This window comes from Giraffa tippelskirchi, chromosome 9 (genome assembly GCF_054371585.1).
Source record: "Giraffa tippelskirchi isolate mGirTip1 chromosome 9, T2T-mGirTip1v1.2.pri, whole genome shotgun sequence".
NCBI lineage: Eukaryota > Metazoa > Chordata > Mammalia > Artiodactyla > Giraffidae > Giraffa > Giraffa tippelskirchi.
The window spans coordinates 30,430,464-30,453,167 of record NC_137283.1 but is presented as its reverse complement, the minus strand read 5'-3'; the positions used below and the strand labels follow the sequence as shown (position 1 = coordinate 30,453,167).

At 39.0% G+C, this 22,704-nt stretch overlaps 1 protein-coding gene across 11 annotated transcripts in view; it reads left to right on the top strand.

The window, feature by feature from the left end:
* Window positions 1-22,704, top strand: part of MITF (melanocyte inducing transcription factor) — a 222,101-nt gene that overhangs the window by 97,696 nt on the left and 101,701 nt on the right. Inside the window, exon 2 of one of the 11 annotated variants that reach the window (XM_081528413.1) lies at window positions 18,063-18,116. The exons of 9 other annotated variants lie outside the window; for them this stretch is intronic. The gene's annotated coding sequence lies outside the window, so the exon portion shown is untranslated. Of the gene's footprint in view, window positions 1-18,062; window positions 18,117-20,699; window positions 20,785-22,704 lie in introns of those variants that run through there. One more of the 11 variants, XM_081528417.1, reaches the window with a different exon arrangement.

Below are 22,704 nucleotides of genomic sequence, written 5' to 3'. Positions count from 1 at the left end.
GTTCCTGCTCCTGATTTTTATGGCTTTACCTCACCTCCCCCTAGTTTTTAAAGTGAAATGTCTTGAGTGCTGAAAGGATTTGCAAGGGGAATTGCAAAGGTCATATGTAAGTTCTGCGGCTGGCATGTGGAGAGCAGTGTGATTGAACCAGAGCCCTCAGTGACCCTTTCTTTTCAAGAGGATGTTTCTAATAAATTAGCGTAGTGTGCTGTATGTGCCTGTTTACGACCTTAAAAATGGTTTAGTTCTTGCTGAGTGGCTATTACCGATGCTTTATGACATGTTATAATGGTTTCGACTTGCACATTGTTTTTGGATTAAAACAATGTCATGCATCAGTCAATGTGAAGTTCATTTTTCCTTTTTTTTTTCTTTTAAAGAGACTCAGGAGAACATTCAACATTAGAATAAGTCCCTGGATTCTGACCTCAGAGAAGGTTTGGTTCTTGAGGTTAGAAGAAGTAAGGATTTGCCAAACTCGTACAAATGAGCTTTGTAGTAGTTGCTGGTGAAATTATAATAAAACATTGCTTTTCCCACTGGATATTAAATGCCCCTTTTCATTAGCTATAGTATGGGGAGCAAAAGCATGTGATTTTTCCTTTTTTTTTTAACGTTTAACCATAGCTACTTTTAAAAGGCAGTTTTCATTTTGTGGCTGCTTTTTTTTTCTTCCGGTATCTAGCACAGTTAAGGACTTTATCTTTTTTGTATCTTTTTAGGACACTCTGGTGAATGATGGGGTCTGAGTAGCTCTCTATATGGAAGAGGGTACCAACGAGCCTGGGCTGGAGGGGCTGAAGGAGCCCAGTTGCATCTCTGCCAGGCGTGCTTGTGGCTATATTGCCTGTGTCCCTTCCTCTCCAGCTCTTGGGCTGGAGGAGGCCACTGTGATGTGAGAGCTGGGGCATGTCAGGGGCTGAGAGCTTTTCCGAGTGGCAGTGACATCTCTGTGGGCTCAGAAGGGGATGTGTGCCTTAAGATTTCTGTTCATTAATGTTTTGTACCCATGGAGGGGAAAATTGATCTGCTCTAAATATAATCCTTCCTCAAGAAACACTGATAGATAAAAAGGAGTAAGGGGGTTGGAGTTGATTTTTTTTTTTAAACATGCACATTAGAGCTTTAAAAAATCAAAGCATTTATGTTCTTAGTGGAAGTCTGAAACCTAGTGCCAAGGGCTGCATGGGGTTGGAGGTTAATATGGCCCATGTTTTTCAGAGCATCCGTAGTTCTTGAATATTTGGGATACAGGTGCAAAAGCCTCAATAATTCAACTAGTCAGTAATTTAAGAACTGTTTCCTGCCGATAAAAGCAAGGGGATATTAGAGAATAGAATATGAGATAAAATGTGAGGCTGCCTGGAGACCTCTCCCTTGCTGACGGTGAACTCAGACCATTCTCCTAGGCCTTCCTTCCGGGGCTTGCAAGGATGTGGCTCTTCGGCTGAAACGTGCTTTGGTGGAAAAGTTATGGGGTTCACGTTCGTCCCTTTGCAAATGCAGTCTTTCCAGGACTGCTTCTATGGGTACTCAAGGTGAATGGGTATGAGGTTTGAGAAGAGCCTGGGGTCTTCTCAATCATGTCACACAAACACAGGTACTTTAAAAGGAACAGGAGGCTTAGCTCACTACCACCTGGAAATGGCTATCATAATAAGACATTGGTCTTTTTTCAATGAGAGAGACAGAGAAGCGTAAAGTGTGGTGAAGGCTGGCACCTGAATGGCATCTGAAGATGTAACCCTGTGACCTTTGCCAATGTTCCCTCCCTCCCCTGGTGTGGAACCTGAATAGTGGTTTAGCTAAGTAGTTAATTTAAAAAAAAATTATAATTGTTTTATTTTTAAAATGTTTTATATAGAGGAGTAAAATCAGTTAGTGATTTCAGAGCACATTATGTGTCTGGATTATCTCACCTCTTTTGATTTTTGTACTTGTTGCCCTCATTTCTTAGTCTTTCTCAGCATCTCATCAACTGACAAGATAAGATGCAACCCCAAACAGCTTTCTACACCTAGTTTCTTGTTAGTGAATTTAACTTAAATATATAGAATGACATATATATTTCACAGTTTGTGGGAAAGAAAACTCAAGAAAATATATACATACACACACACACACACACACACACATATTTGAGCCTAGTCTTTGATACACACACACATATTTAGGTGTATCTGTGTCTATCTTTATCTTCCTCGTAATTTACTCAACTCTTAAATCCATCATCACACACGCGCAAAATAAAATCTTAAGATAACCTTCCTGAAAGAAATAAAGAGGGAAAATTAGTAGGCAGTCTTCATGACATTTTAATGTGTGTATTTACTACTTAGAAATATTCAAATACAGCTCTGTTTTGTATCATTAATTCTGGTGGTACAATATTTGAAAAGGTGACAGATACAAGGACAGAATGCAATTCTTGAAGCTGTAATTTGCAGGCGGCTGATAATACAAGTCCATTTTCTTTTCCAAATGTGCTATTTATGTAATTTATATTTTTAACCAATCTTAGAACTAGAACAAAAATAGTAATTAATCTTAAGGGCAAGAAATGTTGCAACTATGCCAGATTTGGAAACTTCAAGAAAGTCTCTGGGTGGCTAAGCCCAATCTATTGAATATTCTAATTTGTATGTAACACATTGCTCAGCAGATAGTGCTGCTCAGTTAAAGTTAAATGATTGAGTCAATTGGCAACACTTTTTTTTTTTTTCAAAGAAATGTAAGCATATTTAGTTAAGAAGTGGCAGGCCAGTTTTAAAGCCTAGTTAAGATAAACAGGCCAGGCAAAATAGTGCATGTGGCAAGGATAGTGGTGTTTATATGTGCAAAGAGAAAAGACTGAAAGGAAGAACATCAAAATGCTTACATATTATGATGATGAATTATTTTTATTTTTTATACAGTGTTTTGCTTTCATGTATTTTTCCAAAGTGAGCACACATGCATCCTTTGAAATGTAGTCCTTTCATGGCACATATTAAGCCTTACATAATAATTTGTTAAATGCTGTGTTAATTTATAATGAAAATGATACACATCAGATGTCAGTGGTGTTCCCTGGAGTTGGGCAACATGACAGCTTCGAGGAAAACTTATATTCTAGTGAAATTATTTTTTTTTTCTCGAATAACATTTAGTATCCCAGTATCGTCTGCTCTAACAAAACATACTCATTTCTAAAAAAGACTTAAACAAACAAAAACCACTAGATAATGGGAAATCATACAATAGATAGTACAGAGTCTGTAGGGGCCTCTATAGTCTGTAGGTGCACAGTACTCAAAAACTTCATCAAGAACATAAAGGAAAGAGAGGAACCTTAGAAAAACAGAGTTTTACACTTGCTAAATGGTTAAGCAGTATGCAAATACAACAAAACTTTTCAAGCTTTGCTTTGAAAAGACCTAGTATTTTTTTGTGAAGGGAGTTGTGGGAAGGGTTGCAGCTTGTATACTCTGGTGAAGTGTAAGTAGGCTTGTCTGAAATTGTGTGGGAAGTTGTAGCAAAGTACTGGGTGGTTGTGGTCTGTAATACACATGGTAAACTGAAGTAGCAGGCAGATGTTTGCAGTATGTACATCTTGTGTATTTCTACACTACTTGATTCAGCGAGGTGTGGTTTTCTGTGTTCACTTACTGTTCCTTGGTGACCAAACCAAGTTCATGTGGGTTATGCTCAAATTGCCCTCTAATGTATCAGTCATGTTTGAGCAGATTTGCATTTTCAAAATGAGCATCGTAACAGAACTAGCTCTATATGAAATAGGTAAAAGCAAGTTGCACCAGTTCTAGGCAAGTCAAAAGCCTACTTTGGAACCCAACTGCCCTTTTAGCACCCCAGCGATTCCAGGGACCATCACTGTGTGGCCTAGAGATTGTGTGTCCTTTTGTTCGTGACCTGGAAGAGATACAGGACAATTTGTTTGTTTGTTTTTAATTACTTTTTTTGTGGAAACGTTTGGTCCTACCTTTGTATCCTTCCTTGGCTCGTGGCTGGCAGTTTCTTCAACATTCACAAACTTCAGTCCTGCTACTAGATAGACTAGCTGGTAAAGCAAATGACCTTGAACTTAACAGGCACCTCATTCCAGGTCCTCATCAGGGAATGTAACTTTGTACATGATGCTACTCAATGCTTCTCAAAGTGCTTCTGTGAAAAAGCAATATTTATGGATTACTGTCTGAAGGATAGAGGTTCATCTGTTACTCTGAAGACTCTGAAACAATTAGGAAGGAGGGCAGTGTCGTTAAAAAAGCCATTTCACAAGGTAGCTTTTACTTTGATTTGTCAAATAATGTTAAAAGCATGAGAGTTTTATATTTATCGGTAGGATTCATTGGTTAAAAAGTAGGTAAGGGCAATCTACTGTAATATCTATACCTAAAATAATCTAGACTAGCAGAATCTCTAAACCTGAGAATTTGTCCTGCTCCCATTTCCCCCTCAACCTCAGCAGTTAGTTTTATTACATGACACTTATTATTATACTCTTAACCCCCCTGGAAGGTCATCATGAGATAGAACCCATGAATCCTGATTGTAAGGGGTGCTTGTCTTGTGGATGGATATTCCAGTGTCTTCTTTATGAAGATTCTTGGAAGAAGTGCCTCTCTGGTTTTTATACCACAAATGACTGTACTTCTACTCAACTTTGGGTTTTTGTTTTATGGATACAGTTAGTCATGTAACTGATCATGTCTTCTTCCTCTTTATGGCCACAGGCATGTTTTCTTTATCCCATACTTTTTACTTTTTAAACCAAGAGAAAAACTAGTTTGCCAACACTGGAAAATGAGATTTCTCACAAGTGTGTTTGGATTTCCAGCATTTACTGAAAAATCAGATCTGGCAGTGCTGGGATCACGTGTCTCCATGGCAACCATGGGATCCAATAAAGTAATGCCGTTTCCCTTACAAGAGAGCAGGCACTCTTACCTTTGTTTTACCTCCTTACTTTAACTGCCTGGCCCGTGTAGACCTTGGACTCTGTGCCCAGTGGCTTAGAAAGCAATTTGTGACTTACCTTTAGAAAATATGCAGGCTCCTGTTTGCCTTTTGTGAACTAATGTTATTCCTAGGGTCATTTAATGTTTTTTTTTTGAATTTTCTTTCATCTTGTTTTCTTCACCCATGGACATTAGTTTTCTGTTGTTTTATCTTGGGGGGTTGTGTGCTTTTATGTAAACTGCTTTGAGTTTTTGAGGGGGGAAGAAACAAGGTATAAATAAAGAAAAATAGAAGAGTGACTATTCCCCTCAGAACATCTTATTTTAATTTTTTGCCTGGTAAGAATTTAAAACAATTTCAGCTCTTTTCTGACCTATTTTAGAATGTCCTTGATTCTAGTACCATTCAGAGCTCTGCAGTTCCTTGTTCGGGTTTTGTTTTGCTTTGGTCACTCTTCACAGACTCTGAGAAAGCATTGTTTTGTACCTAAGATTCATTGGCTTCCCATCATCGTGCATTAAGAACTGAAAATTTTCTGTTTTGTAAATAAGTTCATTTGTATCATTTTTTAAGATGCCCAAAATTCCAAAATAGAAACAGATTCACAGACCCAGAGAACAAACTTCTGGTTAACAGGGAGAAGTGTTGGGGGGATAGATTGGGAGTTCGGGATTGACATGTACATACTGCTATATTTAAAAGAGATAAGCAACAAGAACCTACTGGATAGCCCAGAGAACACTGCTCAATATTCTGTGATCACCTAAATGGGAAAAAATTTTGGAGAAGAATAGATACAGATCATGTATAACTGAATCACTTTGCTGTACACCTGAAACTAACACAGCACTGTTAATCATCTTAACTTCAGTATAAAATTTTTTTTAAAAAGAACTGAAAAGTTAGGTAAGTCGGAATATTTGTTCATGCAGTTCTAAGAGGGAGGATTAGGCCACCATGAACCGTCTTAAAGTTTATCTGCCAAGTGCTAAGACCCCAAGAAGGTGCCATTCAGCGCCCTGCATGTGGCACTGCTGTGACTTCTGGGGACAGGGTCAGAGAATTCAGTAGTCTTTGCTAGTCTGCGGACTTCTGTTCTCAATCTGGCTGTTAGATGTTAGTGTAGCCTGCATAGTGTTGAAAACAACTCTGGACTGATCAAAATGTGGTGTCATTAGTTTTTTTAGTCTCTTTAGTATTTACATATTCCTTTGAAAAATCTGGAGACCCAAGCATGTGGGCCAACATTCACCCTGCATGGATTTATGTCTAGTTCACCACACCCTCCCACTACTTCTTGTCTGGGTAACTCTGACAATGAATGCCATGTGCCCAGTGTCCTTCCATTTCTCTGTATGTGACTGTTGTTGCTTAATGCTATGTCAATGCACCACCCTAACTCATCTGCTGTTCAGCATAAACCACACTGTGGCATGTTTTCCTTTGTGTTAGTCACCTTCCCAAGCCACTCAGCTCTTTCCGTGGCATTCATGTTTCGTGAAGTGAATTTTGATCACTGTCTCTCTTCTCCCCAGTCTCAGAATTGCGAACTTCCTCAGCAGGAATAGTATGAGTGTGCCTAAAAGTGTAGTTCAAAAGATCGCTGTGTTTGTGGACCCAGCACATTTATTGAGCACCTACTGTGTGCCAGGTGCTGTTCCTGTGCTAGGCATAGAGCAGTGAATGAAATGGGCGAAGATACATACCTTCTGGAGTTTACGTCCTGTTAGGGGTGGTGGTAAGTGCTGTGAAGAAGAAAGCCAGGAAGAGTTCCTGTTTCATTTGGGGCTCATAGGCTAGAGCTCGATTCTGAGGTCCCTTTTGATTAGAGATATGAATTTATTCACTGAGGAGTGAGCCATATGGCTGTCTGGGAAAGCCATTGTAGACCAAGGGGATAGCAGTGAGAGTAAGATCCCTGAGGAGGGGCATACTTGCATTTGGTGTTAGGCACGGTTTTTACTTCAGTGCTGCGCTTCCTAATGGTATGAATTAGGGCCAGTTGCATTTGCCCTCTGGACCATATCTGTGCACTCATCTCTCAAATGCAAGACTCTATATGAGGTTCACAGACACAAACTACTGTACATAAAATAAATAAGCAACAAGGATTTACTGTATAGCACAGGAATTATACCCAATAATGGAATCTCGTTTTCACACACACAATGAATTGTTATGCTGTACACCTGAAACTAATACCAGTATTGTATATCAGCTACACTTCAATAGAAAAAATCACATTAAAATGCAAGTTTCCACATTTAGGAAGGACCGTGGCTTCCTCGTTAGTCTCTCCCCAAGGTCAAGTCTGGTCTTTGACTCTCGGTAAATGTTGAGTAAATATATATGCAATTAACAAATGGACACATAAGTCAGTAGAGAAGGATTTGAAGGATCTCAAAAGCATAGTCTTAGCTAAGTGTATGTCACAGCCTCACAGATTAATGACAATGAACATGACCAGCTCCGAAGCATATGTGCTGAGAGTTTTTCTTTAATGGTGACTCCACAGTTTTTATGCTCAGCAAGCTGCATCTACAGAGTACCACTGAAGAATATATATGACGGAGGAAAAGGGGCCTGAACTGTGTCTTTGTGATTGTATCTGTTATTGTTCATTGCTATGTCCTGACTCCTAGCAGGGTGCCTGTGGGCTTATAGTAGGACCTTAATGAACATTTGTTAAAGAGTGAATAAAATCAAAGCCGGCATACATTTTCACTTCTTTCATGAAGCAATGTTGGAATCACATTGCATTCTGCCTGTTTTCTTCCCAAGAAAGATAAACTAGGACTAGAGAAGATGAGGAAGACCACAGCAGTGTCAGGATCAGACTGAGCACTAATGTCTTACTTGCTTCAACTCATTTATTTACATTCTTCATTTGCAGTTGGGAAATGGAGGCTTAGAGCTAGTGGCAGATACAGGTAGTGTGAGTCCAGGGCTTGTGTTCTTACTCATGGAATGCGTCGCTGATAGGGAAGAATAACTAGCAGATACAGAAACAGAGGTATGAAAATAATTCAGTTCCACTATATTGGCATTAGTAGCTGATGACTTTTAATGCTGTTAGAAGTTTCATACATGACAGGTTTCAGTTGGAGAGAGGGGTCTGCTGTGTAACTCACACTTATCTAGTTTGTGTATGCCTCAAAGACTGTGTTCATGCAGTTTCTGGAGGATTGATCAGGTTTTCTGAAAGCCATGTGGGAACCCCTTCCTAACGTGAATCATTGTTTTGTCCCGTTAAGATGTGGGTGATTTCTAAGTGTGATGGTTACATTCCTCTTGCTTCATAGCCTATCAGCTCTCACTATCACATTCATATTTAATGATGTGCTAGCAACACTGTCCTCTTGTCAGCCTAGATTCCTCCCGTCTGTCCCCAATTCATGAACAAACTCTTCTACTTTAGTATTATTCTGGGACAGTTAGGTTTTCTACTGCTTATTTCCATTTTCAGTGGTGTGAAATGATTTATTACTGTGCTTTTGAAGGAGAACAAATTTAAAGGTGGGAGGAAGCTTGGTGAATTTCTTACCATCTGTTGAGTTTGGGGAGGACCACTGGAACCCCTCTGTTTTGTTTTCCTGTGCACGTGTGCTTTCAAATGAGGGAACGTTGTGATTTTTGTAGCAGGTGTCAGCCTCGATGGCAAGGGGAAGCAGATATCCTGGCCAGCTTTCTGGGGGAAGGGGAGAATGGTTGTGTTTTCTCATGACTTTATTTTTCCAGTGCTGACTGTATGGCAGTATCATTCTGGCAAATATTGGCTGGCCGTGGAACATTTTTAAGTGCAAGGGTTTAATAAGTGTTCTGTCTATTACCATGGCTGAGGAATCAAAACAAAATACTCTCCACACAGTTCCTCGAGCATTCATGGGTGGGTTCCAGTGTATTACTTTTACATTAGCTCCTCTATGTGTGAAGAATCTAAAATAATGAAATGTGTGCAGAAAGGCTTTGCAAGAATTTATGTCTTCATACTCTTGTTATGGACATGATAGTATTGACAATAATATGTAACATCTGTGTGTAGCTGTTGATAATCTCTATTCTCATCTAAGCAAAAAGCTGACACTGGTGGTATTAAAAACCAAAGCAACCCCCTCCCCCCATTTATCCCAACAGTTGTCATAATTTGTTTTCCCCCTACTCTATAGGGTGCTTCTCACATATTTATGTGATTAATGAGAATGAGTAATTGAGTATAAATGTATAAGGAGTTTATAAGGACAGTGTTTTACTAGTGACTTTTTGCACTGGGGCTTTATTTGGGCAGAAATTCTTCTGCAGTGCTTCATGTGTCTTAAGAATGTAGCAGATTGTCCCAAACATGAATCAGGGAGTTCATTTCTGACACTATTTTGGAGGAGTTCTCCGTGGGAGTCTATGTTTGCATCAGGCCAGGGCGAAAATGGCAGTGACGATGCTGTTGATAATAATGGCTACACTGTATTGAATGCTCACACATATTCATTGTATCAAGTACACAGCAGTGCATTGTTCCATGGATTGTCTTACAACACCTGTGGAGTTGGGGCTTTTCTTGTCTCCATTTTACAGACCAAAAACCTGAGGCTTAGAGGGGTTTGATTATCCCCTGGCTGTATAGCTAATGAGAGGGGGCAGACCTTGATTTTGACTCAGTTCTTTCTTTCCTTCCTTCTTCTCTCTCCTCTTCCTCCTTCCCTCTATCCTTCCCTCCCTTTCCCCCTCCCTCCCTCTTTCTTTCTTTTTCATTGCAGGAGACTTTATAGGCAAATCTTGTTTTCTTGTACTTTGATTTATTGCACTTTGCAGATATATATATATATATATATATATATATATATATATTTTTTTTTTTTTTTTTTAACAAACTGAAGGCTTGCAGCAAACCTTCATCAAACAAGTCTATCAGCACTATTTTCCCAGTATCATTTGCTCACTTTGTGCCTGTCACGTTTGGTATTTCTTGCAATATTTGAACCTTTTCACTATTTTTATATTCATTATGGTGATCTTTGATGTTACTATTGCAAAAAGATTATGACTCACTGAAGGTTCAGATGGTGGCTAGAATTTTTTAACAATAAAAAATTTTAAATTGAGATTATATATATATATATATTTAGACATAATACTATTTCATACTTAATAGACTAGCATAGTGTAAACACAACTTCGGTATGCCCTGGGAAACCAGAAAATTCATATAGCTTGCTTTATTGTGATATTTGCCTAATTGCAGTTTGAAACCGAACCCATAGTATTGCTGAGGTCTACCTGTATTTGTATATTTTTATTAGTCTCTAACATAACTTTCATATATATAGTGTTGTATTTCAGCTTCTGTATACACTGCAGTGTGCTCACCACCAAATGTTTAGTTTCCATCTGTCACCATACTATTGGCCCCTTTACCCATTTTGCCTCCCCCTGTACCCCATTTTTCTCTGGTAAACACTGTTCTCTGTATGTATACATTTGCTTGATTTGGTTTGTTCATGTTAGAAAAAATTTCACACATGAGTGAAATCTTATGGTATTTGTCTTTTTCCGTTTGCCTTTTTTTATTTAGCATAATATCCTCAAGATCCATCCATGTTGTTGATAATGGCAAGATTTCATCTCTTTTTATGGCTGAGTAGTATTCCATTGCATACACACACACACACACTCGCTCTCTCTCTCTCTCTCTCTCTTTCTCTTTCTCTCTCTCTAAGATGTGAACCCAGTTCTTTCTGACCCCAGGGCCTGGTTGGGTAGCTCATTCTCACCACATCCTTCCTAGAAATAGGAAACTCTTACCTGGAATATTTTAGCTAGCTGCTACTTATTTCCCTGTTTTCTTCCTCTTTCCTTTTTAGGTCTTTTCCCTGCCACCAGCCTTTTGATGCATGCACCTCTTCATTGAAGTCCCCCTTTCATCCTTCCTTTCCTAGTGAATTCTTTATCTTCTGGACTTTCATATCCTGAGCTTTCTTCTCTGAATTCTCATAATACTTTGTTCCTCTCTTAATCAAAACACTTTGCAGCTAATAGTCAGCTACTTAAGTATTCCAGGGATCACTAGGCCCCCAATGTTCAGTTTTGTGTCTGTGCCTATGTGAATGTTTTTTCTTGAAACAGTCCATAGTTTTCATATGAGTCTCAGAAAAGTATTTGACCAAAATTTTAAGATATTATTTATAGGATTCTCTGTCCTCCTTCAAGTAATGAGCACCTAGAGGGGAGGAGCATATCTTATTTGTATTTATTTCCTTGGATGGCTATAATGATACAATTTTTTTTTGTTTTTTCCGAGTGCCTGGATAAATGAATGTCTCTACAAGTAGGACCATGGAGGTATGGCCTGGAGGTTAAGAACAGAGGATCTAGAGCCAGACTGTGCCTTGGATTGAATTCCTCCTCTGCAAACTGTCTAGGCAGGGATACAGTCCCTCAAAACCTCACTCTTCTCATTGGTAAAAAGGACATCATAATCGTGTTGCTGTTAGAGGGTTGTTGTTGAGGAATACCTCAAGGTGTGGTGTGTAAAATGCTTAGCACAAGAGTACTTTGCATACTACCTATAATTAGCTGCTATTACTATTATTACTGAAGAACTTTTGAAATGAGCTAGAGGATGAGTTTCTCTTGATTTTTCAAGTTATTATCATGGTGATATTACAAAAATATTTATCATGCCACTTTGAGTTTTCAGAGCTTAAAACCAGCATGCTTTCTCTAGTCAAAGTGAGAGGTTCAGCTCAGAGACCTCCCTGAAATGTTGCTCTTGGGCATTTCCTTTCCCCCTGGCCTCAACCCTGGCTGTGTAGTGTCTTAGGTTCATGAAGTGCCAGCTAATGGAAATTTGTGATGTGGGCACTCTGCCCCCCGAGGATTTGGACATATGCTTCTTTGTGTTTAAATCAACAGAAAAAAGTGCAGCTGTAGCCACCCTTCTGCATAATCGTTGCAGTAGCCTTTTTCCTTGCATGTTCTTGGAACCCTTGAGTGCCAGACCTCTCACTTACTGTCCCCTCTGTGCATCTCAGCTAAGTCCAGTAGGTCAGATGAAAGGCAGAGACCAGCAGGGCATAATCACTAGTCTCCGTATAGCACTGATGAGTAGCTGTACACAGATCACGGCATAAATGTTATTTATAGTAGTGTGGCCATAGGGTCACGTTGGCAAGAAGCAGCCTTTAGAAAAGTGCTTTAGTTGGCCCATTAATGGTCACTAAATATAGAAAAAAGTATTTTGTGAAATCTCTTTACAGAAAATGTATTGTGAGCTGGGTGCATCGACATGAGGGGAAAAATTGTTGATTCCTATTTTCCCATAGTTTTTTTTTTTTTTTTTTGTATACTTTTTCTTTGCATCTCTGGAAACTGTATGACCTTTAGTGAGTTATTTGCAGATACTCTTTAAAAAAAAGTCTTAAAAAGTATGGTAACTTTATTCACAATCACCAAAAACTGGAGACGACCCAAATGGCCTTTCACCACTTAAAGGACACATAAGCCGTGGTTCATCCATACAGTGGAATATTAATGTGCAAATATATACCAGTACCTGCCACAGCATGGATTGAACTCAAATATACTTGTTAAGGGAAAGGAGTGAGACTCAATAGTCTGTGTTTTAAATGATCCCGTTTATTTGGCATTCTGGAAAAGACAAAACTGCGGGAATGGAACAGTAGGTGGTTTTCAGGGGCCTGGGGTTGTGTGACGTTCTGACTCCTGATGGGCAGCCCAAGGAGTGTCTGAAGTGTAAGTCCATTGTGTCAGTGTACTCTGTCCTACCAACTTTAAAAGACGTCTGGTAAACACCCTGAAATTTTGGTTTATTTATTTAACGTTTACGAGTTGGAGCTCCTTTGTCTCCCATCTGGCAGAGCTGCTTACTTTAAAATAGTTCCTCAGCCTGGGCACTATTGAGCATTGAGGGCTGGATTGGTCTCTATTGTGGGGGCTGTGCGGGACGCTGGACCTGCATCCCTGGTCCCTATGTACTAGATGCTAACAGCACCCGTCACCCTAGTTTTCAAAAAAATCTATAGTGAATTTGTTACAGTATTGTTTATGTTTTGGTTTTTTTTGGCCAGGAGACATGTGGGATTTTAACTCCCAACTAGGGATTGAGCCCATACCCCCTGCACTTGGAAGGCGATGTCCTAACCACTGGACCTCCAAGGAAGTCCCTGTGTCCCCATTTGTGGCAACCAAAGTGTCTCCAGACATTGTCAGATGTCCCCTGGGACAAAAGTGTCTCGTTGGAGAGCCACGATTTTAAAGGATTAGGATTCAGTGAAAAGGCATTGAGTTACCATGACTGGCAGGTGAGAATCATCACTGTAACCTTCCTCTTACTTCCCTGTGGCCCCATCCTGGCTCCAGGTTAGATAGAGGAATATTCTAGTCTGTTGGCAGGGGACCTTCCCTGGTCCTGGAGATCAGCCATTTCCTCTTGCAAGTGCCTTGGCCGTTTGACCTCGTGCCGGCTCGTGCTTCCTCTATGCCCAGGGACTGTGAGAGCCTAGAAGTAGTATCTGTGTACTTGCCGCTCCCTTGCTCTTACCCTTCCTATCCTAGAGGTCGACCTTATGGGTCTGATGAGTCATGCTTACTGCATTTATAAATTGCTTCCATTTCTCCCAAAGCAAGGGAAAAAACAGGTTTTTTTTTGGAAGTCAGTTTAAAAAACTATAATAAATACTTGTTAATAAACCAAAATTGAAAGTGCCATAAGATGATCATATTTCAGACATATTTTTACAGCTTCATTAATAGTTTGATATTAATTTGGGCTTAGGAGTTACGGGAAATAGGCAGAGTTGGGACCTTTTGATCTTTAAAACTTCGATCTTCAAAATTTTAAATATATTTAGGTGGTACATGGTTCTCCCATACTTTCTTTTTTTTAAATTTTATTTAATTGGAGGATAATGACTTCACAGTATTGTGTTGGTTTCTGCCATCCAGCATCATGACTCAGCCACGGGTATACATATGCCCCCTCCCTCCTGAGCCTCCTTCCCCCCTCCCTGCCCATCCCACCCCTCTAGGTTGGCACAGAACACTAGGCGGAGTTCCCTCTGTCACAAGGCAAATTCCCACTCGCTGTCTATTTTACATATGGTAACGCATGTGTTTCCGTGCTACTGTCAATTCGTCCCACCCTCTCCTTCCCCCACTGTGTCCATAAGTCTGTTCTCTATGTCTGCATCTCCATTGCTGCCCTGCAAGTATGTTCATCAAGACCATCTTTCTAGATTCCATATGCATGCGTTAATATTTTTTCGTGACCAGCACAAACCTGTGTGTGAATCCCAAAGCATTATAAAGTTGGCTCCATCTAGTGTATGAAAGTATTATACAGCTAGAGGGGGGAAAAAAAAAAACAACCACTCCATTCTGGGGTTCTCCTTTGGTACTTCATTATGAAATTAGATTAAAAAGTTAAACCAAAACAAAGATGGACCATAAGCTATATTTGTGCCCCAGGAGATAATGCAGGCAAAAGTGACCTTCACAGTGTGAGAGGAGAGGTCATAATATGTTGAAGCATCAACATCCAGCATGCCTGACATTTTGTTCTAATAGCCTTGTCTTTTCTTTTTCTGGACGGAGGTCTTGTTTACTGGCACTATCAAGAATTGTGGCGTGTCCACTTCCATTGTGATATCCTCAGTCCTCCTTGGCCTGGCCCCTGTTTTTCCTGTGTGGAATCCTATCTGTCAGTCATGTTCATTTTCCATAGTTAGGAAGCGATTAGGGCTAGGCCCGTGTACTGTGATTTCAGAGCCCTACATGATTTTCTTTATCAGACAGGAATTCTTTGTAGCTGTTTGCTTCTCACTGCAGTAGAGTAGCCACTATTTGTGGGCTGTGTTTGATCTGGTTTCCACGGAAGGGTTCTGGCACATTCTTTATTTCTCTTAATCAGGGTTCCCAAATTTGAGCCATACTCAACTTCATGACCTTTGCCCCCACATTCCATATGATGGCTTAAATAAAGTAAAACTACATATTGAAAGGAAATGCTGTAATAAATGGCAGTGACAGATGGATGCATGTGTAAGATAAATATAATGAAATTGGAAGAAAACAGTTAGATCCTTACTGGATATGTTGTCAAGAAAGGCCTGAGTCTGAGATCTGAACTGTTTTTGTTACAAAGGGCAAGTATTACAAGATTGAAGACATGTTAGCATCAAACAGACACTTTTCATGGGATGAAAAGAAATTTGAAAGGGCCTTTCTCTCTGGGTAATTCCATGGTCATTTAATGTGGAGTCTTTGTGTCTCCATTTGAGACCATCCTGTATCCCACACGCTGAGAGACTTTGCTCACAATTTGCCATCTTTTCCAGAGGAGTTTGTCATGCTCCCCCAAAGTCCAAAACTTGTCTCCCCCTCAAAAGCCTTTTTTAATAATTCTTTCTTTTCTGAGCACTTCTATACTTCTCCTATTAACAAGTAGAAATTGTGCTAATATTCATATTTTCTCACTCTTCCAACTAGATTTAGTTAATTGAGGACAAGCAGTGTGTGTTTCTTTTCTGTTTCTAGTGAATGCCATTAATTTAACTCACACTTGGTATAAATATTCGGGGAAGCTTGCTTCATTTCCTGCTTGTGTTTTTTTAAAGGTAGATCATAGTCAGAAGTGATCAGAAAATGCACCATGGTCAATTCATTGTTCATTTAACCCATTGACAGCTAGTTGTTGGGTTCTTTCACTGGGTCTGGAATTGTGCCTGGTTAAAGAATGAAGAGGGAACTAAACAGAATGGGTTATGCCTTCTTGGAATTCAGACACCAGTGTAGAGTGTGGGGAACAAACAGCTAAAGAGGCAACTCCAGTGCAAGGTTCTAACTTTAGAATTAGTTTGCTTTTGTGATTGTTGAGTGGCTCACAGAAGCGTAGAGCAGAGAACCATAGTAAGAAGCACGCGGGCTCTGGAGTTTTCAAACCCCGAATCTGCAGTTCATCAACGTCTGGATTCTGAGCAAGTTCCTCAACTCACTCCCTTTCCCTCTGTTTCTTCGTTTAAATAAACATAAGGTATGATATGCAAATAAAAGGCACAGTTATCAGTGTGATGCTGTGATGAATTCTCTACCTCCTCTCTTCCCCGGTCTCTTTTTTTAAAAAAGAGGCAGAGACATGATCTCATGATTTTTTCAGATTTTTCAAATTTTCTGCCTGGCACATTAGGAAATGAAAATGCACTGATCCTTGGTCCAGTATTAGAAAACAAATGTTTTTGTTAATGGGAATGTCATTGTGGATGGTACTTTAAGATGGTAAATTCATGCAATTTCCAAATTACCTATTTAAATTAATAAATGATTTGAGCATTCAGAGTTACTCCAAAACATTTCTGACTTCATAATGTAAGGGCCATGGTATATCATTAATGTATCTCAAGCATATTCAATAGTGCTTGGGACAAGTAGGTGCTCAATAAAGATTTGTTGAATGAATGAGTTTTAATAAGAATTTTTTTTATTTTTCTAGCTTTTATTCATGATTTTGCCCATTTGTATGTTTTTTCTTTGTTCTGAAATTTAAAAAATTTTATTATTGGAGCATAATTGCTTTACAATGTTATATCCTTATCTTTTAAAAATGAACCAGTGTTACTTGATATGAGGAGCTTATTAATAAGCTTGATTGAAAGTGGTGGTGATTCTCTGCATCTCCATCACAGGCCTCATCTGTAATACCTGGCAGGTAATAAGTACTTGATAAATGTCAAAGCGAGAATTAGATAGTTCTGATAGGCACTTTTTTCTCTTTTAAGGACATATAACAATTTTGTCAAGCAAAGATGTCTTTTTTCCTTTGTATCACTACATAGCAGTATTACTTGAAATTACACAGGCTATTAATTTAAAATATTGGTTATTTTAACATTTTACTATCAACATAAATATACACTTTGATTATAGGCAAGACTCCTTAGAGTTTAAATTAGATGCAGAATGATATTGTATATAGAATTTACTGTGATTGATTAGATTTAATCAACATACAGGAAGGATTCCTGTGGAAATATTATTTTTCTCATTTTAAATCCTATTTGTTCAGCATAACTGAAACAGGATGTCATTAGTGTAAGGGTAAGTATTGAGATGCTTTGGAAGTTTGGGAAATTTTGACTATTGACATAAATTTAACCTATGGAGATCTTTCTTTTGAACACAGAAGTTTGATTTGTTATGTTTTGTTTATCTAGGTACATTATTTCCTTCCTGACTTATGAATATGTTTATAAAGTTAAAATACAAATTGACAAGGTATTTGACACATTGTCAGAACCGAAGTTTTCCTGGGCTAGCAGTTTTGTCTGTAGCTAAGACAACCATTAAAAAGGCATCAATAGTTGTACACTGTCAGAATAAGTTTCAGATCCCCATCAACATCTTAGTTTTTAGTTTTTCATTATGAATGAATATGTTATCCACAAATATCTCTGAACCTTTTCTGAGCTTACGTTTGTTTTCAATCTGCACACCATCTTCAAATACCATGTTTCAAAAACATTTTCACTGTTGTTTCTTTTTAATAAACAATTTATTTACGTTTGGCTGTGCTGGGTCTTTGTTGCTGCACAGACTTTTCTCTAGTTGTGAAGAGGGGGGCTAGTCTTTGTTGCAGTGCGCAGGCTTCTCATTGTGGTGACTTCTCTTGTTGTGGAGATGGCACTCTAGAGCACATGGGCTCAGTAGTTGCAGGTCCCGGGCTCTAGAGCACAGGCTCAGTAGTTGTGGGCTACAAGCTTAGTTGGCTTCGTGGCATATGGGATCTTCCCAGTCCAGGGATCGAACCTGTGTCTCCTACATTGGCAGGCGGATTCTTTACCACTGAACCACCAGGTGTGCCCTTTCACTTTTGTCTCTTAATAATAACTTTTATTTGTCCTACAAGTTGAAGTTCTTTGAGGCTCTAAGGACTCACTTCTCGTGTCCTAGTGTTCTGAAAATGTCCTTTTCCCTTGCATAATATTGATTGAGTGCGATTTTTTTGCAGGCACTGTGCTAGGTACTTTTCATACCTCACTTCATTTGGTCACATACCCTATTAAATAGGTGAGATAATAGAGATCTCCATTTTACAGATGCAGATCTCGAGACTCAGAAATGAAGTGAGTTGCCCAGGGTAAAGCTGCGAGGTGAGCACCATGCATGGGGTATGTGTGTGTCTACAGTACGCCACCACACAGTACTGTATCCAGCTGAAAGATGATGCTAAGTTTATATCGTTAAGTAAGAGAGACTTAAGCAACTATTCATTCATTTATGAAATAGTGGACCCCTCACAGGCTAAAGCCCCTGCCGTGGATTCTTACCACACGTTGTACAGATGAGAGTTATCACACCTGGAACACTTTCATACCACCTTCCACCATAGGGTTATGATTGTCCATGAGAAAATCGATCTCTACCTTTAGTTCAGTTTTTATAATACAAATATGAAACCTACGTGAATGGAACAGAAAGGCTAATTGGCAAAGTGCCTATTTCTTCTCTATCTTCATCACTTTTCCAGTCCCCCTTGAGCCATAAAGGCTCAGGTGGTTCTTTCAGTTGCTGATGCCCTGAGTGAGAATCTGGGGGAAGGGTGGACTCACCTGCCTTAGTAGCCAGGACCTCAGCACAGGGGGTGGTGGAGGCCACTTGTCATAGCTGAATTTGTGTTGTTTTAAAATATTTTAAGATCTTGACTCTTGGAAGAAGAATGATGTCTTTCATGATGACCACAGGGTTGCACCCTCCTGTTTCCATCCTCAACACCATTAGGATAGCAGAGACTCTACGTGCTTCTTTGCTATTCAGTTTAATTACTTAAAAAAAAAAAAAAAAAGAGTTACTACAGTGAAAGAGAAATCTATATTTTTCCTTTTTAAATAAGTTAGGAGTTCAGCACTGAATTGAGAGGAAAACACTGTGATTTTAAAGTCCTGAAGTGGAAGATTTGACTTATTATAAAGTCCTAGTGTGAATAACTTTGCACCCCTGCCTCCATGGCAACAGCCTTATCTTCTTCTATTTATTTACCTTGATAAGGAAAGTAATTGCATTTTTACTAAATTTCTTTTTTGAGAAAATGCCATCAAAGCAGCATAATTTCCATCCGTGTTTCCTTCCTCAAGTTTGTGTTGCCTCACACACTTGGCTTTTTTTGTGGATTATGTTCTGCTTATTGCAAATACCCCACTGCCATTGATAGATAGCAAAGAAACAGCCTCTGAATTGCCTTTAATGGAGAGCAAGTATTTCTTTTGAAGTGAACTCTAACAGATAATATCAGAGAGCTCAAGGTAAGGACTAATCTCTTGTATTGATCATGTATGAAAGACCAACTATTATTTCAAATATTTCTCCCTTCATTAATTGCTTAAAAATTTACTTCAGCCAGCATTTGAAGTGCCTCTTTTTGTAGATTGTATTTGTATTCTCAGGACAGAGTTTTCCAAATAGTTTTAAAAAGCATTATTTTTTTTCTCTAAATCTAAAGAGTTCTTTGGTAATGTCAACAGGAGCCTAAATTAAATTTACCTGGGGTCATCGTGGTCTTGTCTGCATTTTCCTTTTCACTCTTAAAAGGCTTCTTTGTGAGCCAGGTACAATGAGCAGTCTTTCAGAAGATGCTGTCCCATCATTGTTATAGGGAGATTATGTTCTTGGTAGTAGGAAAAAAAAAAGAAACAGAATGAAAGAGATAAACATGATTGAGTGATACTGAACACTTATTTCTGCAGATACATAGTTATTAGAAATTTCCCTCAGTCATGCTGTGAGTGTTTTCAAATTAGAACTACTGGGCTGCCAGTTCCTGTAGCTTTGTATCCTTGTACTTTATCCATAAAAATGAGTTTTGTTCAGCAAATGAAAGCTTCCAAATGAAAAATATACAATCGTGAGCCCCACTACTGCCTGTTGACTTCCTAATTAATTAAATGCTGTCATCAAATTATATTTCATAGCTCCTTCCTTACCTGATCTTTTTTTATTTTGTCATTCTTCCATCTATTCGTCTTTCCTTCCACTCATCCATCCATCCATCGTTCATTTAACAAAAGTTTTTTGAGCACTTATTATATACCAGGCACTGAGAATGCGATACATACGAAGGACCCTGCCCTCCAGGATAAAAGACAAACAAACAAAACAAATGATTAGGAGTTGGATTAAGTGCTGAAAGGAGAAGGCAGTGGCACCCCACTCCAGTACTCTTGCCTGGAGAATCCCATGGACGGAGGAGCCTAGTAGGCTGTACAGTCCGTGGGGTCGCTAAGAGTCGGACACGACTGAGCGACTTCACTTTCACTTTTCCCTTTCATGCACTGGAGAAGAAAATGGCAACCCACTCCAGTATTCTTGCTTGGAGAATCCCAGGGACGGCGGAGCCTGGTGGGCTGCCATCTATGGGGTCACACAGAGTTGGACACGACTGAAGCGACTTAGCAGCAGCTAAGTGCTACAAAAAAAGAAGCATTTGCTGAGAGAGTAAGAAGCAGAAATGGATGTTCCTTCTTTAGGTAGGATGGGGTGGGGGAGGAAGCCCTCCCTTGGGAAGAAGCACAAAACCTGTGAGACCTCATCTGAAAGGTGGAGAGAAACCCCTGAAACTGCCGTTTTGCCTCCCACTCCTCACTCTTAACCATGGGCCTGTGTATGCGAGTTTGGAGTTTCCCTGGGTGAGCCCCAGAGAAGCAGAAACTCGCACATCTTCTTCTTTATCTCCCCCACAGAATTGAGAAACATCTCTGAAATGCTGGGCACATCAGTGAATGTTTGAGTAGAAGGGCCTTTTGGTGACATCTGACTTTCCAAAATGTGAGCATGATGGCATGTGGGGAAAAGAGCCAGATGTGTTTGTTACTCTGGACAGAAGTTTTTGAATTTTGCAGCCACTTTCACGATACTCGTTAATAACCTCATAATAAGACTTTCACTTAACATTCAAAGCATATCCATTGTATAATAATTCCAAGTGGACACTTTACAACATCAGACTATACAAGTAAAGACTTCTTATTTCAACAGATAAAGGGAACTTAAGAATCTTGGGTATTTTCCTGTCACTCTTGCAGAGATAATTTTCATAGAACATATTATATATAATTATGTATGTTGAAATATGGTATATAGTAGTGGTTCCCAGGCCTGACTTCATATTAGTCTTTTATGAGAATCTTTTTAAAAGATTGAAATTCGAAACAATGCTTTGGAAAGTCTCATTCAGTCATTTATTTGGGGGAAGATCCTTGACATTTGTATTTTTAAATGCTCCTGAGTTGATTTTAAAGGGTTGGTGGGGGGAGAATGGCCCCTAGGTCTTTCTGATAGAAATGCAGGTTTGGTGAACCATTGGCTGGGATCATAATGAAACATTATGGGTAGATGCTTTCTAAATTGTATGTAGCAGTTAGTTCATGAGTCAGTATAATGGTTGGCATGTATTACGTCTTCAACTGTTAACTATTGTTAGGGTGATGAGAAGTAGTTTATTGAAAAAAGCAATAGTTATCAGAAGGAAAGATGTAAAACAATGATGTGCTTTGGGGAAAATAAAACATTTGATATCCAAATAAAATAAGAAGGATTCTAACTGTGTTAAAAGAGTGGTTCTACTTTTCTTCAGCTGAGTTTTGGACAAGATAACAAGTAAAACCTCTTATCTCTTCTCTAACTCGTTCAACATAGTGATTGGGTTTTTCCTTCCAAAAAGATTGAGGCCCAAAGTTAGTAAAAAAAAAAAAAAAAAAAAAAAAAATTGGCTGTCACTTGGATGTTGGATAGTTCTAAGTTCCATTTTGGTTACAGTTGTCTTTGGAAAAGGTCAGTAAGAATTCTGATGACTCTAGTTGATTTGCTGGAATTTGGGGCAAGGAGTAGCAGTTAAGAATTGAGTTATATTGGAGTACAGGTAATATTTTTATTCTACACTCAGTGTTTCATGTTAAAAGTATTATTTTTCCTTTGTCTCTGTTACCAGTTCTTATTTTGTATTTAAATTTTAGGGTTTATGTGTATATATGCATTTATATGTCTGTGTGTATGCATACATATACATTTATACAGCAGCAGCATGCACTTAGGATATATATCTGAATAGTACAAATATGAACAAGAGAGTTGCTTACACGTTATAGATTAATTCATTTTCAATGTATTTATTGAACATCAATTGTGGACTGTTTATTCTGCTAGGTTCTAGGGATGCAACCGAACAGACATGGTTCCTGCCACTCAGAAGACATTTGTTAAATGATTGTGTGACTACTTGAGGGACAGGATTGTGGAAATGTATGTAATGTTTCATGAATTTTATAGCTTGTGTCAGAAGTGTATGTCAAGCTTTATTTCATTTGCTAGTGGGTATTTCATTGCTATGTTCAGGGAGATTCCCCAAGAGCATTCACGTGATATAGGTATTTCTGAAGGTACCATGATTAAGGTGAACACATGCCCCTTGAAAGTAATTTTACTTAAAAACTTATGTAAACGGTCAATGGATAGCCTCCTTGGGTTGGTAGATTGTCTAGGACAAAATATCAGGCGATGTCATTGGCAGAACCTGCCAGGGGAGAATTTGGCACCATGCGGTGTCCCTGTTGGAATGGCTGGAATTGATTCCATTGGTTTCATGATCAACATTTGAGAGCCTGGAGAGGGTACAAATTTTCCCTGTGTGTAAGCATGTAATAAATCATGGTTTCATTTCTAAAACTTACCGGGAACCGTGTAACTTAA